The following is a 17,114-nucleotide window of genomic DNA, read 5'->3' on the forward strand; positions in this document are numbered from 1 at the left end:
TTAGTGCCACAGAGAACACAGTTTAGGAGGCATTGGTTTAGCCTTATAGGCAGGCCGGAACCAATCCCACTGGACACAGGAGAATGCCAGCCCCTTGGGTAGGAGGGCTTACCTGGAATAATATTTTAAAATCCAAATTCTTAATTACCAGGGGACCAAAGAATGGTCCCTACAGCAAAAAAAATAAAAAAAATAACTCCACCATCCAGCAAGGGACAAATCCAGGAACTGTCACACTAGTGAGCAGTCCAATACTACAGGTGTTGCCATGCTCAAATTCAAACTCATGAACTTGAAAAAGCTCAGAAAGATGCTTGTCCCTAAAATGATAGGGGTATTTTTGGTCTGGGTTCTGGTTTTTGGTGGTACTGGGCTTTGAACTCAGGGCCTCATGCTTGCCAAATACACATTACAGAGAGCAGCAGCTATGTAGCAAGTGTTTTAAGGTGTGAGTGAGAATAAGAGCACAAGCGTGATACAGGGCCTTTGGGGAAGAAATGGGACCGGCAGGTGCCTCGTGTTAGACAGCGTCTGGCGTCCACCCTCTGCAGCGGTACCTGAGCTTGGGGATGCACGCCTGTGATCCCAGCATTTGGGAAGCTGGGGCAGGAAGACCTCAGGTTCAAGGCCAACATGGGATATGTAGCAAGACCCTTTCAACAAAACAAAACCACCAAACAGTAACAACACAGAGCTAAAAGAGCGACCTTCGTCTGCCCTGGGACAAATCTTGACTCTCCCGAGCCTACTTGTCACTGAAGGGCAATGAGGCCACCTGCTATGGGGCTGATCAAGAGGCGGTTGCTCAGACTTCCTGCCATCCCTTATGGTTTAGGGAAGATCACGAGTTGGCACAGAAGTGCTCTGAAGCATCTAAGCAAGCAGAGGCTGGCCATCTCTGGGCCTATTTCAATGACCTGACAAAAAGTCCCCAGCTAGCAGGAACCTGCTTTTCTCTCCAGGGCAGGGGTCTAGGTCTCAGCTCTGGGGTCTGATGGCTTTTGCACTCAGGTTATTCCACAGGTTCACTCTCAGTGGGGTATGTGGGACCTACCCCCCCACCGCCCCTTTGCACAAACACAGGGCAGGAAAAGGTGTTGCTCAGGGCAAACTAAAAAGCTGGCCCAACTCAGGCCCAATCCAGCCCGGCCCAGCCCTCTCTTCTTCCTTCCTCCCCTCCCAGGAAACCAGAGGCTGTGGAAAGGCTGGGACATTACCCTGTTCTCTCAGAGACAGGGACACTCAGCAGTGGAATTGGAGGGGAGTGAATCCCCTCAGGTTCACTCTATAGACCTGGGTACCCTTTGTGCCAGGCCCTCCCTGGCCTGGGGCTACTGATCTCATTTATGAGCCACTCAGGATCCTCCAGACTCTATCACCCAAATACCCAACTCTCCACTCATCCAGGTAACGGGTGGAGTCAGAGGTCAGGACAGAGTTCAAATTTTGCTTCCACACTAACCAACTGGGTGACTGGACAAATGTCTCTCTCTCTCTCTCTCTCTCTCTCTCTCTCTCTCTCTTTCTCTCTCTCTCTCTCTCCCTCTTTCTCTCCCCCCTCCCTCTTTCTTTTCTTTGCAGTGCTGGAGATGGGACCCAGGGCCTCCTGCATGCTAGGCAAACAGCAAATTATCTGCTATAGCAAATAACCACAGACTCGGCCCTGGGCAAATTTCTTAACCTGGGGGAAAGGGTGTTCTCATCTGCACAGGGAGGAGAAGAGATGTTCAGGGAGAGTGGAAAGATGGCACAGATACAGACGGGCCGGGGCCCAGCAGATGATCCACAAGCAGCCACCTTCTGCTCTCTGGGCTGGTGAGGCGAGGGCGTGGGCGCAGGCAGCCAGGAGGAAGGGAGCGGTTGGCTGTCAGCCTCGCATGGTTGGAAGTGAAAGGGGGACTGAGCGGAAACTGCTCCCTGCCTACGAGCCGCATGTGCCTGTGCTTTGAAACAGCGATGGCACATCCAAAAGATCTGCTGGGCACACTCTCTCTGAGAAGTACATTTAACAGTGTAAATGCCATGAATATTTCATCACGCTTTGCAAGTCTGAAATGGAGCTGGTGGCTTCACACAGTTGTAGATCCCTTGGTCTCTTTGCTTGGTGCACATGTTCTAAGGGCCCCCAGTGCTGACTTGGGTGCCTCACACTGCTGAAGTCTCGGGGTCAGGGAGGAGACCCCAAAACTAAAATGAGGTGGGACCAGATGATGGTGACTTGATCCACTTAAGAACAGCCTGAGTTGTAAGGGGGCTGGACCCCTGTGGGAAGCAGACATCCCAGGCAGGGGGACCAAAAAGGCAAAGGTCCAACCCCAGGGAGGCCACTCAGGGTATCTGGGAGGTGGGTGGGAGAGGCAGAGGAGGCAAACAGAGGCTGAAGGCACAGAGGGTTGTAAAGTGTCATGTACTGTCACTCTGGCATGGTAACAGTCCAGGACAGAACGACCTTAGCGGTTGGGGTGCAAGGGTTTGCAGCTCAGAAAGACAGTTTTATTGCCATAGGCAAGAGCCTGGCTCTAGCAACCTGCTGGCCCCCTGAGTGCCACTGGAGAAGGACGAAGTTCAAGCTGACCAAAGTATCCAGGGGACTAGGCCACCCGGAAGCACCTGGGGCCAGCAAGATGGGCTATGCACCACCTACCTCAGGCACCAGCACTCCAGCCAGAATCTTTAGGTCCCTGCAGCTCCCAGGACTGGAAGGGGCTTAGGAAACGGCCTGTGCTGATGGTGGTCACCTGGTGCTGTGGATCCCAGGACTGCTTACTCTGATCCATGTCCTGTAACCTTCCCCCACCCCCAGGGAGGAAAGCACTTTGGACAAGGAGCTGGAAATCTGGCTGTGTTCCCTGTGTGACACTGGGTCACTTAACTTCCCTGTGTCCTCCCTAACCCCAAAGTGTTCAGCTACAGAGTTCTAGGTCTGGAAAAAAAAATTCCCAAGAAGGAAGTAAGTTCACTGCCTCCCTCCCCCCACCTTTCCTCATCTTCACTGTGAAAAGGGAATGGTTTTGCTCACAGTTTCATTCCCTCCAACAGGGTTTCCTATGGACTCCAGAGCTGGGCGGGTCCACAACCTTCCAGGACTGCAGCCACACCAAGGAGTCCTTCCAGTTCTTCCTAGACAGGATCACTCTTCCTAGCTATGTGGCTGCTACAACAAATAGCCACAGACTCAGTGATAAAACAACACCCATGTGTTACCTCACTGATGCTGGAGGTCACAAGTCCAACTGGATGACCCCAGCTAAGTCACGGAACAAGCAAGGCAGTCCTCCCTGGAGGCTTCTGGGAGAAAACTGCTTTCCGGCCTTTTCTGTCCACCTTTCTTGGCTCTGCTCTTCCTCCTCCTTCAGCCTTTCTCACACTGCCCACTTGGACACACCTCTGACACTCTGAAAGTCCCATGCAGTGACAATGGGCCCATGGGGATTACCCAGAATCATCTCCTATTTTAAGACTTGCTGATGTGTGATCCCCTGCATCATGTAACCTATGGACTCTGGCTCCCAGGCTCTTAGGAAATGGACACAGTCACCTCTGAGTCCTGATTCTGCTGACCCCACTAACCCCATTCTGGGCAGAGGACAGGGTGGGACCTAGACCCCAAGGCAGCCAGCTTGGGTGCAAATTCCTGTTGTCTCTAAAATGAGGGGTTGGGTGCTTGGGAGCCAGCCAGCACAGATCTATGACCATCTCTCCCTTTGTAAAGTGGCCTCATCTCAACAGCCTCTCGAAACCCTCAGTTCCTTGTGGTCACCAGGCCAGGAGCGTACCTGCAGGGCATCTCCCAGGGCAGCCCAAGCCCTTGGCCCCTGGATGGCCGTGAATCCCACACACCATGCTATGAGCTCCTCACTCATGCCAGGCTGCAGGAGGCACCAGGATGACCCCACCTTCAGTGTGTGTCCAGCATGTTGGGGGAGGGGGGGCTCCAGGGAGAAGCTTCCAGAGAGGCTGGGCTGCCCCAGGGAAGCAGGTCTCTGAGGCTCGGTCAGGGCTCCCTGCCTCTTTCATCCTCTGTTCCTCAGCCCCACACAAGGCTTCCAGAACCCAAGCACACTTCTTGCCTAAGAAATACCTGAGGATGTTTTTGATATTCTGTTTTGATATTCTTGGTTCTTCTCCTTGGTATTGTCACCAAAGTAGACAGTTAGACAAAGTAACTGTCACCTCAGCTCATCCTGCAGGAGGCCCTGGTGGCACTTCCAAGATCAGGCTGGCTGCCAGGAAGCAGATTTTACCCACCTTGGTAATGCAGCTAAATAGAAGCCTTAGATGGGCAGGGGCCAACGAGGCCAGGCCACTCCCCCTGCAGCTGTGGGAGGGGCACAGGAGCGCACAGATTCCAGGCTGAATCTGGGGGAAGGGAGGGCTGCAGGCACCGAGAAAAGGGGAAGCGGGACCCTCCCATCCCCCACTCACACAGAGGCACACACATCTTGGCTTTGCCAAATCCCAGTAATGAATCCCACATTCATCCTATCCTCTCACTGCAAACCCTCCCTCCACCTTCTGGCTGTGCTCTGCACAGCTGGTCAGCAGAAGTTGCTGGAATTAAGCATGGAGAGTCCTCCACCCCACCCACCCCTTCCTCTGGAGATAAGGCCTCTCTGTTCCGGGCCTGGCCCTGGGAAAGCTGGAAGAGAAGCAGATTCCCATTAACTCTTCCCTGCACAGGAGTGTCCCTGCAAGCCTCCTCGCCCCAGGACTAGGGCAGGAGGCTGAGAATTTGCACTTGGGTCTACAGACCCCCCCCCCAATACCCTCCCCCTGTGAATGGTAAAGGGTGTGAGGATTTTGCCCCCTGCAGGCCCAAGTTTAACCAATTATGCAAAGACAAGCGAAGGTTTGCACCGGAACCACAAGGAAGGCCACATGCAGACCCTCCCTCAGGAGCAGGGGTGAGGCAGTCAACACAAGTCACCAATGACACACTTCCTTCGCCAGCCAAGACAGCCCATCACCTGTGGCCCCATCCTGGGCTGACACCCTTCTGAGAAAAGATGCACCATTCAGCATCTTTTCAGGATCTTTTCAGCATCAGATCAGGTGCAGGGCAAGCACCCTGCAAGGTTATAGTTAAGGACTTCTCCATACCTGGGCACAGGCTGCTCAGGTAAAGAGGAGAAGAAGGGATGGAGCTGGTATGTGGTGTTGTTTAGCAGGATAAACACCTGGGACATCACAGACTCAAGGCCTGGGGGACTTATGCCAGCTCTGCCACTAACCTAGACCACACAAAGCTGGGTGACTTTGGTCAAGCTGCTGCACCTCTCTGGGCCTTACACTTTCCATGGTAATAAAAGGGAGCTCCATCAGAGGGCTGGCTGAGAAGGTCAATGACAGTGGTTAGGGAAGGAACCCAAATTCAATCCACCCCTTGGCCACATCCATAGCCATGTGTCCCTGGAACAGCTTGTCAGTGCTTTCTGGTGATGTGGAAAGAACAACCAATAGGACAGAGCTATTGGCTTCAGTGAGGCATTTACTTCAGGTAAGGCGCCCTTAAGATAATCTGAGGTCTGCAGGAAACCCCAGTTACTGTCAGCAGGCATCACCATGGTGCCATGGCTACCAAGAGTCCCAATGTCCTCCCAGCTCGTGCACATCCAGTAGAAGCCTGGGCTCCCTGGCAGCCTGATGGGCAGCTGAAGTCCAGCTCTGGTCCCAGGAACTGGTCCCCCTCCTGGATCAGAGATCACAGAGGCTCCAGCGCAGGCAGCAACACTGCCTCTCCTTGACTTCCTCCCACCCACACTTCTCTCTGCCCATCCCAGACCAGGTTTGCTTCATTCATGAGAGCAACACTGACCCTCTAGCCTGGCCACAATGACCAGGGATCCCCGCAGTCTGAGGTTTCACCCTGGACTCCAACAGGAGTCATGGGCTGTGGTGGGGTCAGGAGGAAAGGATCTACCAGGTGTGCAAAGCACTGGAGACCTGGGTGTACGTGGAAGCCACCAGCGGAGCCACAGGGGAGGCAGGCTGCCCTCTACCCTCTGTGTGGTGCCCCTGGAAACCCTGTGAGGTGGAAAAGGGGCCAAGGGACATGCCCAGGCCTGGCAGCCATGGCCTTGTTAGAGAGCCTTCTGCAGAACACAGGTCAATGTGGCCTGCCCAGACTGAGGGGAAGGGCCTCCTGTAGACACCCCATGGAGTGCCAGCACACAAACCCCGAGCCCAGGGCCCTTGGACAAACAAAAATAAGAAAATGTACACCCACAACAGCTGCAGCTCGGCATAGCTAGTGCACCAGAGACACACAGACACACACACACACACACACACACACACACACACACACACACACACACACACACACACACACGTCCGGCTGAGGAGGCTAAAAGACTGCTGGAAGCCCCCCAGAGGGTGAGGCCCCTCAGCGACGGGCGGAAGGACTTAATTAGTACCATACGGTGAGCACAGGAGGGAGGGGGGTGGACAGGAAACCACACAGGGAACATGAAGACGTCGGGGGGATGGGCTGGGACCCCGGAGGAGGAAAAGGCAGGGGTGGATGGGCGCAGGGGAACAGGCCGGCCCGCCCCTCTTCCTTCTCTGCAGACCCATCCCCGCAGGCATCTTGGACAGCTGGTCACACTCCAGCCCCAGCCCAACCTCTCAGGCCCTAGAAAACCAGCAGGTCACAACGTGGGTGCAGCTGCTGCTTCCGGCACGGCCGTGCCAGGCTCGGGGGTGCCAGGGAGGCAGCTGGAGCCTGATCCATCTGGCCAATGTAGAATAAGAGCAGCTCAGTGACAAGGAGGCCACATGTCAGCCCCTGACTCCATGCAGACAGCAGCCTAAGTGGGCAGATCATGCTTAGCTCCCTGGACCAGCAACACTGTCCTAGGGAGCCCCCTTGTTGGGTCTGGAGCAATGGCCAGGAGCTGGGAAGCAAAGCTGCCCTTGACCCTGGAGAGGCTCCTGGGAAAGGCTCCTGGTTGGTGGACAGGCAGAAGGGAGCGGCTCTCCTTTTTCAGGAGGCTGTGCTGGTGCAGGCCAGTGTTGGGACCACAGTCGGGGCCAGCAGAACAGACCCCCCACCTCCATAGCATCCTCCAAAGCAGGCTCGGGGCGTCTCACTTCGTGAGCTTAAGCTGTTTGGAGCAGGGTTTTCTGTTGTGCAAAGTCCAAGCATCCCGTAGGAGTGATGGAGGAGGTCTCAGGCCCCATGAAGAGCGGGACTTTTCTGACTTAAAGAAGCAGCACCTGCAAAGGGTTGTCCCTTCTCAGAGCCAGGGGACAGAGGCTCCTGGGAGAGCGGATACCAGGGGGCTGCTTTCACTGTGGCTCCAGAGTCAGCAACTCTGTCCCCACCACTGCAGCCACCCCCTCTTGATGGCTTCCAGAAAAAGCATTCCATCCCCCGTGTCAGTTGTCAGTGTCCTGAGATCCAAGAATGTTCTCAGAAGGGCACTGTGACACAAGCTGGCAGTAAGTACATGACAGTACTGCTCCCAGTGCCTCGCCCCCCCCCGAAAAAAACAAACCCCATCTGGTCCTTTCATCTGTCTCCTCATTAACTCATCAGGAAACGGGGTGCTGAAGGGTTAAGCAGTTGCCTGAGGTCACATAGCACGAGAGCCTTCCTCTGGGCAGTGCCACTGCAGGTGACCAGCCTCCAGGAACTTCGAATTCCATTTGGAAACAGGAAATCAGGAAGCAGAGCCCTGTCCTGCCTCTCTCACCTCAGTCCTCAGCTCCAGGCCTGGCACACAGAAGCCTCAGGAAGTCAATGAAGGAATGAACGAAAGCCCAACAGAGGAGCAGAGCAAGAGGGATGAGGGGGAACACAATAAAAGGAGCTTTGACCAGGGTGATGAATGACAGCAATGACAAGTGGAGACTCCTTGCGCCAGCCGGTTCCACGCCCACTGCTCTCATGAGTGCATCAGTTTCTCCTCATGGTCTCTGAAGCAGGCATTTCTATGAACCCATTTTACAGACAAGGAGATAAGTTAAGCACCTGCGCTAAGGTCAGGCTGCCAGGAAGAGTCTGGCCCAGCATGGAGCTCAGGCATTGTGGCTCCCCTGGCCAGGCCTGGCACAACCTGCTGCTGGGATTGCCCCATGCAGAGGAACACGGAAGCATCCAAGGGTCACTCCCTGCTGGGGACCAGGCTCTGCTGAAAACCCCCCAGCCCGTTTCCAAGTCCCCCACCATGAGGTGGCTTTTTATATCCCATCCCCTCCAGTGGCAATTTACCCCAGTCCTCTTACAAAGCAGGTTTTGTGCAGGGAGAAGAGAATGAGAGTCCCCTTGGGAGGTGGTGCTCTTGCAGGTGCCAGGGAGAAGCAGCTGATCTTGTTTTTACTTAAAAATTAAGAATCCAGCTGGGCACAGTGGTGCACACCTGTAATCCCAGCTACTTGAGAGGCAGGTACTGAGAGGACCGAGGTTCAAGACCAGTTCCAGCAAAAAGTCTTAGCAAGACCCAATCTCAATAAATAAGCCAGGTATAGTGGTGCACACCTGTCATCTCAGCTACAGAGGAGGCACAGATAGAAGGGTCAGGATCTGAGACTGAGACGCAGGCAAAAACTTGAGAACCTATCTGAAAACAAAAACAAAAACAAAAAGGGCTGGGGGAGTGGCTAAAGTAGTAGAGTGGAAGCCCTGGGTTCAAACCCCAGAACTGCCAAAAAATAAAAAATTAATAAAAAGTTAAAAATAAAATTAAAAAGACGGAAAGAAACGCAGAAACAGTGCTTACTTCAGTAGAATGCAGTTATCAGTAATCATTTCTTTCAAGTTTTCCAATTACATTTTTTTGTCACCAGTAGGCATAATTTTAAAAGATGCTGGGTGTGGTAGATCATGCCTATAATCCTAGCATTTTAGAGGCAAAGATCAGGAGGATGGAGGTTCGAGGCCAAAAGTTCACAAGACCTCATCTCAACCAATGGCTGGGCATGGCACCACACCTGTTACCCTAGCTACATGGGAAGCACAAGTAGGACCAAGGTCCAGGCTGAACTGGACATCAAGTGAGATTCCATTTCCAAAATAACCAGAGCAAAAAGGACTGGGGGCATGGCTCAAAGGGCAGAGCCCCTGCCTGACATAAGACCCTGAGTTCAAACTCCAATACCATCCAAAAGAAAAAGAAAAAAAAAAAAAAACAACCAGTTGCCGGTGGCTCACGCCTGCAATCCTAGCTACTCAGGAGGCAGCGATCAGGAAGACCACGGTTCAAAGCCAGCCTGGGCAAATCGTTCATGAGACCGTGTTTTGAAAAAATCCTTCACAAAAAAAGAGCTGGTGGAGTGACTCAAGGTGCAGGCTCTGAGTTCAAACCCCAGTATTGCAAAAAAAAGAAAGAAAGAAAAAGAAAAAAAAAAAAATCAGGAACAGATGCTGCTTAGCACCTCTGGCCTCTGACGCTCACATCACCTGGCAAGGGGTGGACAGTTCCCAGGTGCTGTCAGCCCAGATGGGGCTGGAGACTCCCCTGGCTCTGCGGGCCCCGGATCCGGATCCGGTTCCTTCTCCAGAGCTGGCCCGGGAGCTGGAGCCGAGAGCAGGCCGTGTGGTGGGCGCTCAGAGGTCCTGCGCTGAGATGAGTTCACTCCCCGAGTTCCATCACATCAGCCGCTGGCTGCAAGGACAGGTGGGTTCAGCCAGGGTTTGTGTCAACACGAACGGCCTGGTGGGGTTCCCCCACTCACACAGGGCATGACAACCCCAGGAAAAATGCCAGCAGGAGGGGTCGCTGGGTGTGAGAGGACAGACTTTCCAAGGATGGATTTGTCTGCGCTGTGCTGCACTGCGCAGGACTCCTGAGACCTCAGTGACCGGCCGCAGTGTGGAGAGAGGAGGACAGGGCAGGTGTCTGGGAGGCCATGCTGGGGGAGGGTCTCTAAAGTCACTGTCCCTTCCCCCGAGGCTGGTGGGGACGGTCAGTGTGTTTCACGGGGAAGGAGGCCAGTGTGAGTGGCTGGATTGGCACCAAGCTATTAACCCCACCAGAGCCATCCCAGGGCTGCTGTCCTAACATGGAAGAAAGAGAACATTGTCACAGATTCTGCCTGCACCCCTGATCCCTGCCAAGTCATGACAGGCCAGCTGTCCCTAAACCTGGGTGTGGTGTCCCCACCCAGCAGGGGGAAGGGACCATTAGCTCCTGCTTTCTAGGCAAAGGAGCTCAAAGGGTCCAGAGAAACCTGAGGTCACCCAGTTTGCAGATGGGCACGGTGGGGACACAGCTCAGAGCCCACTTTCACCACAGCTCGGTCTGCCAGTGAGATCTGTGTGCACAAGGCAGTCGGCACTTTGTTGCAGTTCAGCCAGTACCAGGTCATTATGTCCTCCTGGGTCACCACAGCCTGGCTTCCTTGCCAATGTCCTGCCAGAGATCCTGCAAAAGTTCTGGGGTCAGAGGTCTAGCTTTAATCCTGGCACTGTCTGGTACTTGCTATGTGACCATGGGCCAAGGTCTCACTACAGAGCCCAAGCTTGCCTGGAGCTCACAATCCTCCTGCCTCAGCCTCCTAAGTGCAGGGATTATAGGTGTTTATAACCATGCTCAGCCTTCTCCTGAGCTTCTAGAATGCATCCTGCTCTCTCTGCTTCCCCCTGGTTTAGCCTCAGACTTCAGCTTCTGTCCCTCCTTCCCCTCCACCTCCCATCTCACCCACCCACACTGGACGGGACCCCCAGAAGCAGCTTCACCCATTGTTCCCATTGCCCTGATTTGTGGTTTGGGGACTGTTCTAGCCAGGCCCATCACACCTGGGCACAGGTGCCCTTCCCACTGCCAGCCTGTGCCAGGTTGCCCCATGTGCCAGAAACCCAGGTCTCTTGTCCCTCCTTAGCACCAACCACCTACTGCAAAGTCTTAGCTGCACGAGGCCATCTGCTAAGGCACAACAACGCCTATTCTCTACCCAATATCCACAGACACCCAAGCCTGCCACTTCCTCCAGGAAGCCTTCCCTAACTGCTCCAGATGGACTCAAGTCTTCTTCCTGTGCTTTCCTAGTGCTCAACATGCATTTACTGACCACAGCGACATGGCAGGCCGACACGACACATTCACAGAGGTATGTGAACAAATGACAAGGCCACGGGGTGTCCATCATGGCTTGCAGAAGGGGAGACCCCTCTGAAGTCATGGCATTGAAGTGGCCAGGGAAAGACCTCCCAGGCAGGAACAACCAAGGTGAATGCCCCACGGTGGGGATGAGCTTGTGTGTCCTTGGAGTAGCCAGGCCAGAGGACAGAGCATCAGTGATAGGAGGGCAGCCACGACAAGATGAATTGGCATCCAAGCAGACTGGGCACCACGGGCAGGTTTCAGACAGGAAGTGACTGGACTCCCCACTTAGAAGCACCCAGGCACCATGTGCCACCACTGCACACCTCCAGGGGGCGCCCTTCACCTGTGTCATCAAGTGTGCCACTCCTGGGACTGATGTGCTGCAGGGCCTTGCTGGCCACTATGGAGGGCAGGCTGCAGGGGGCAAAATGGGGCAAGGCGTCAGTTCGGGAGGGACAACAGCCCATGCAGTGGGCCAGAGGGAGCTCTGATTCAGGATGAGTTTTGGAAGCAGCTGTGGTCTTGAAAACGTGAAGGACAACTCCTAAGCGTCTTAGGCCCATGCAGCTTGGGCAGGGGCTGTTTCCTGGGGCAGGGAGGGCTGGGCTGGCAGGTACGGGAGGTGTCAATGGGACTCCAAAGGACTGAGCCTGAAAGGCAGCCTCAGAAGGGGACCCAGGACCAGGACCCTGGGACTGCAGGCTGTACCTATGACCTTGTTCCATGCACAGACCCTAAGCACACAAGTGTCTGTTAGGTGGGTGGCTGGGCGGGGGACAGGAAGTCAGGCTGGCCTGCGGGGCGTGCAGGGCTGGATATTTCAGCCCAGCCTCCTTCCAGGGTCCCCTGGGCTGGAAGGGGAACCAGTATAGCCAGAGTAACACTCCGGTGGGCAGCCACCCTGTGTGGGCCAGCGCTCTGGCCTCAGCAAAGGCCCCACAGCCCCCGCCCCGGGAGAACAGACTGCAAAGTGCACGGGGCTTCCGATGGCCTCTGGCTGGGCTTCCTGCAGCTGGCTTTTCCTGGGAGGCCGTTCTCTGCACACTCAGTCCCCGGCCAGCTCGACCTCCCACAGCTGGGCCCATCTTCCCATGCCTGGATCACGTGGTGTGGGTCAGTGGGGCTCTAGGGGAGGGAAGGGTTCCAGGGACAGTCTGAGGGCGGAGGACTGGAGGGACAGCTCACTTTGGCCCAGTGCCCATTGTACACATGCGGTATTCAGTCTCACCCAATCCTGCACAGGTCCCGGTCACCCCCTCTTCACTAGCTCAGACCTAGGTCGCCAGGGGTCTGAGCTTCCAGCTCCAGGCCTCCCTGAGTTCCCACTCCTGAATGCTGACTCTGCACAAACTCCACGCCCTCAGCGCCTGGGCCTCAGAAGGACCCGGATTTCCATTCATCAGGGATCCCACAAACCACTGCTCAGCCTCGCTCTACAAAGGGCTTTTGTGCAATGCCTCTCATCGCTGGATTCTCTGAGATGCTATTCAACCCACTTTGTAGACAAAGCAACTGAGTCATAAAGTGGTTTGCCAAACCCTGACCGCTGTGAAGTCAAAAACCAAGAAATCCACCAGGTGGACAGAGCGTCTCTGTGATCCTGTCCTGACCCTGGGATCCTCAAGTCAGTCTGCTATGGCCAGAAGCAGCAAGACCCCAACAAAGCAAGGCACACAGAGGCCTCCCAGGAGCAGACACAGAGGCGTCGAAGCTCGGTGGCCAGCCTCACAGCGCCCTCAAGGGGCCTCTTGAAGGCCAAGATGTTAGGCCCAAGCAGGCTGGACTACTTCTGTACCCCAGCATCCTCCTGAAGCCCCTTCTCAACCACCCAGAAGGACACATATGGAACAGCAGGGAAGCCATGGACACTCCTGCTGGGCCAAGGAGGCCAACCAGAGGCTGTCTCTGTGGCATGGAAACCATGAGCCTCAACACCAGTCATCTGTGGCTTAGAGTCAAACAGTCCCATGTTCGAAGCCAGAGTCACCTCTTTCGAGCTGTGCAGCCTAGGGCCAGTCATTCACCCTCTCTGTGCTCCCATACCTTCTCTAAGTATTATCAGTAACTACTTTCTAAGGTTTCAAGCCCAGTGCTTGCAGCAAGTACACAATACATGATCACTTACGATTGGTGAAATATTAATAAAGCTGGGAGTGGAGTAACAGCCTCCCTAAGCTGTCCCAAAAATGGAAACAAATCTCTCAGCAATCCAAGCAGAAGAAAAGAGCCAAGGGCAGCTTCCCAGCTGCTCCTCCTGGCCCAGGCAGGGCCTGGGCGGGTGTCCACTCTCCTGATGACCTCATAGCTGGCACCTGCTTCCAAAACATATGGTTGGACTTTCCAGATCTTTCCTGCCCCCCACACTTTCTTACTCACTCTCTCCTTTCATTCCTGTTCAAAAACAAATCGTGGAGGCCAAATGTGTCAGCTGGCTCCCTGGACGAGCTTCTCTGTAGCGGGGATGTGAGGCGGGGATGGGAAGGGTTACTCAGCAAGAGCCATGAGGTCTTGGGGCGCAGCCTGGGATGGACCACTGGGCAATGTCCAGAGCCTTCCCTCCCACCCCCGTGAGGACTGCATCCACCCCCCAACCGGGGCTACACCTCTAATAACAAACCACACCATGGGATCAGAAGCATTGCATGGAGGCAGCCATTTTGGTAGGGGGATAGCTTCTGTGAACAAAACTGGGGGTGGACACTGAATGGTGTCCTCTCCACCAACAGCTGGTGATGCGGTGTGACCTCAGTGTCCACAGGCCTCCCACCTGGTCTCTGACACTGGACCTGATCAAAATCCCAGAGGAAAAAGGGAAGAGTTGGGAGGTGGGCAGAGGCAGGAGCAGTGCTTGTGACACTTTTTCTGCAGGCTGCTGGTCAAGCAAAAGTGACCCCCCTGCAGGCCCTGGTGCAGGAGAGCTGGGCTCAGCCAGGGAACATGAGACTGAAGGGTGGATGAAACGAGGCCCACAGGTAAGGGTGGCTAGGAGCAGGTGCCACCAGTACAAGGAATGGGGTGGCAGCATATCTCCTGAGAGGACTGCCTCATGGGCCTCAGCATCCCCAGTGTGACCCCAGGCCTGGCTCCCTGGAAAAATGAGTTCCAAGTTCTCCCAGCCTCTTTCTCTCACCCCAGCTTCCCCCACCTAGGTCTCCCCACAGCTCTGGAGGCCTGCCCCAGGCTCAGAACCCAGAAATGCAGGGAGACAAGGCAAGGAGGGCCCCTCCCTGTCCCTGGGGCTATGTTGACCGGCTGACCTCCCAGAAAGCCACGCTGGCCACTGCTACTGTCCTGGCCACACTGTCAGGCCCCAGGGCCAGGTGATGACAAGATTCCACCTGCTCTTCCACCTGAGGCTCCTGCTGGTATCTAAGGGGCCAGGCTGGGGACCCAGAAGGCTCAGGTCAGAGCTTGGGCCAATGTACATCCAGACTAGAGGCGGGCCCAGCCCCAGGAGGGGCCAGGAAGGCTACAAGGAAAGCCTGCAGCTCACAGGACCTTGGGCCCGGTGCCTTGATTGTGAAATGGGCCGAGAAGCTGCCAATCCCCATGGGTAAGATGCACTTATGTCCTGCACCCTGGCATGGTTGGAGGAAGCCCGGGAGAATGCAGGTAGCAGAGGCACGGGTTTCCTGGACACTTGCTCCCTATCTATTCCCAGCACCCAGCTCAGCCCAATCAGGCAGTGGAAAAGCTGCATCTCGCTCCCAGGAGAACAACTGTAAACCTCAGATGAGCCTGCCAGAGCTGTCCCTGCTGGGATGTGCAGATAACCCTTCCCAGGACAAGATGCAAAACCAGCCAGCAGAAAGACAGTCAGGACAGCACACAGTGTCCCTGCTGCTTCCAGAACCAGCGTGTAGGTCACCAGGCCAGGACCAGTCCATTTATCATCCCCAACCAAGAGCCCCAGGCCCCATTCCCACCTACCCCAGCCACACAACTTGTACTGTGCCTCCCAAAACCCTGGGTGGGAGTCAGGGAAGGAAGACCAGAGAAGTATGAGCCTGGCAGAGGCTGGTACAGGGAGGCCAAGTCTGGGGAGCCTTCCAATCTGTTCCCGCTTAGCCTCTGATAGCAGAGGGGGGACACCAGGGTCCCTCCTTCCTGACTGGTGTCCAACTCATGATCCTCCTGCTCACTGATTACCAGCATGTGCCACCACGACCGATAGGTGGGTCCCTCCTTCCCAAGGGGGCTTTTCCTGCCTGTCATTGATGGCAAAGGAAAGAGCCAGGAGGCAGCAAAAGTCTTGAGCTCCCAGGAGCCTGGGCAGTCCCCTCTGGGACTCATCTCAACCTCAGAAGTCAGCAACTGCTTAGACCCCCCCACTGCTGCCTCCCCTTATTCTCCACCCCCCCCACCCCCGCCCCACCGCCTCTTAGAGCAGCTCAGCAGCAGGCTCCCCCAGGGTTCAAATGCAGACACTATGTGCTGCGGGGCCTCAGGCAAGTGGCTGACCTCTCTGTGCCTTGACTGCCTAACCCAGAAAATGGGCAGAGCAGGGAAAGGGGGAGTGACTGGCATTAGGATGGTCAATTACTGACCTTCTCCACCCACCTGAGATAAGGGTTTTGCCTAGGAGGAAGGACCAGGAAAGTCACCCAATTCCGAATCTCAGAGGGAAGAGGAGGCCGCTCCTCCAGGCAGCTGGCAGCCACTACACAGGGGAGAGGGAAGGAGGAAGCAGGCAGGGCCTCCAGGGAGGGATGAAGGGAAGGGAGTACAGGAGGGGGAGGAGCTGAGGACATCCATCCAGGTTCAAAGGAGCGCTCCCCTTGGAGACTCATCTTCAGTCTTGGGCTGTGGACCCCCTGACCCTCTGGGTCAGACATCCATCCACCAATGGAACCCAATGTCCCACAGGCTTGAAGGCCCAGGCTGGGGGGCTCTCCAAGCATCTTTGTTTAATATGGAGCTGGTACCAAGACCAGGGTGCCCAGAGGGCCCACCCATAGCCAGGCAGACATACCTGCCAAGGGTAAGAGTGGTTAATGAGCCAGGCCTCCTGCATCCTGCCACAATGAATATCAGATGCCTGGGCTGTGTTGCCTCCCCTCCTTTCCTGAATAGAAAGCCCCCTGATGAGCACTCAGCCTGGGGGGGGGGGGTCTGTGGATTTCAGCTCTTCTCTGCAGTCCTAGCCTGCCTCCTATCTTCCCTGCAGGGGCAGCAGGAACAAGGGAGGGCCCTGACCTGGTCACAGGAGTTTCTTGGAAGAGGATTCTACATCACAAATAACCACATGGTCTGCCAGAGCTATGTACAGGCCCAGGGTGGGCTCACAGAGCTCCTGTCCAGGAAATGGACAGGGATGGAGAGGCCACCCTCCCCAACCACAGACCCCAGCTCCTCCTCCATCTCCTTCTCCATCGCCTCGCCCCACACAGGAAAACCACAGCACCGGTGGACAGGTTTGCCCCACCCTGCAACACCCCCTGCCTGCTGAGGTTACCTGGGGGGGCCTCGGGGAGCCGGGCTGCCTGAAATCCAGGTGGTCAGTGGGAGAGTCAAGCTGTGCCGTGTGGGGCCTGGCTGGCTCCTCGCTCCTGGCTCTGTAACCGGAGCTGTGACAGGGACTGGTTCTCCCCATCAGGCGTCAGATAGGCATTAGTCAGCGAGAGCAGCAGGGAGCCTGGCCTGGGGAGGGTCTGAAATCAGAACCAGGGGTGGGGACCTTCCTCCTCAGAGTGACCACCACAGTGCAAAATAGACTCTTTTCTTCCTTCTGGCTGGGCAGCAGATGCTGCCCCCTCCCCATGAGAAGCGAGCAAAGGTCATTCTGCCTCAGCACCGTTGGGGGTCATGGGTGCCTACTGTCAGCCCTGGCCTGTTGTCCTCTCAAGCTAGGTGACCAGTCCATAAGCACCCCTCAATGGGGGCACAAAAACAAACAGCCAGAGCTCCCTATCCTCGACACAGGAAGGAACCTGAATTCTGACAGAGGTGGAACTGGGTCTGCAAAGGTGACCTGCATGGCGGTGGGGACATGGGAAAGCCAGTTCCAGCTCAGGCCCTTCTGGGCAAACAGCACCTCCTTGGGCCTCTCGGGATCTCCTGTCTCTG

General features: G+C 55.6%; 1 protein-coding gene across 5 annotated transcripts in view; it reads right to left on the reverse strand.

The window, feature by feature from the left end:
- Septin9 (septin 9) overlaps positions 1-17,114 on the reverse strand; it is a 153,372-nt gene that overhangs the window by 40,930 nt on the left and 95,328 nt on the right. The window contains exon 1 of one of the 5 annotated variants that reach the window (XM_074045041.1): positions 3,020-3,155. The exons of the other annotated variants lie outside the window; for them this stretch is intronic. The gene's annotated coding sequence lies outside the window, so the exon portion shown is untranslated. Of the gene's footprint in view, positions 1-3,019; positions 3,156-17,114 lie in introns of those variants that run through there. 5 annotated transcript variants of the gene reach the window in all.

Source organism: Castor canadensis, chromosome 11 (assembly GCF_047511655.1).
Source record: "Castor canadensis chromosome 11, mCasCan1.hap1v2, whole genome shotgun sequence".
In the NCBI taxonomy this organism is placed as follows: Eukaryota; Metazoa; Chordata; class Mammalia; order Rodentia; family Castoridae; genus Castor; species Castor canadensis.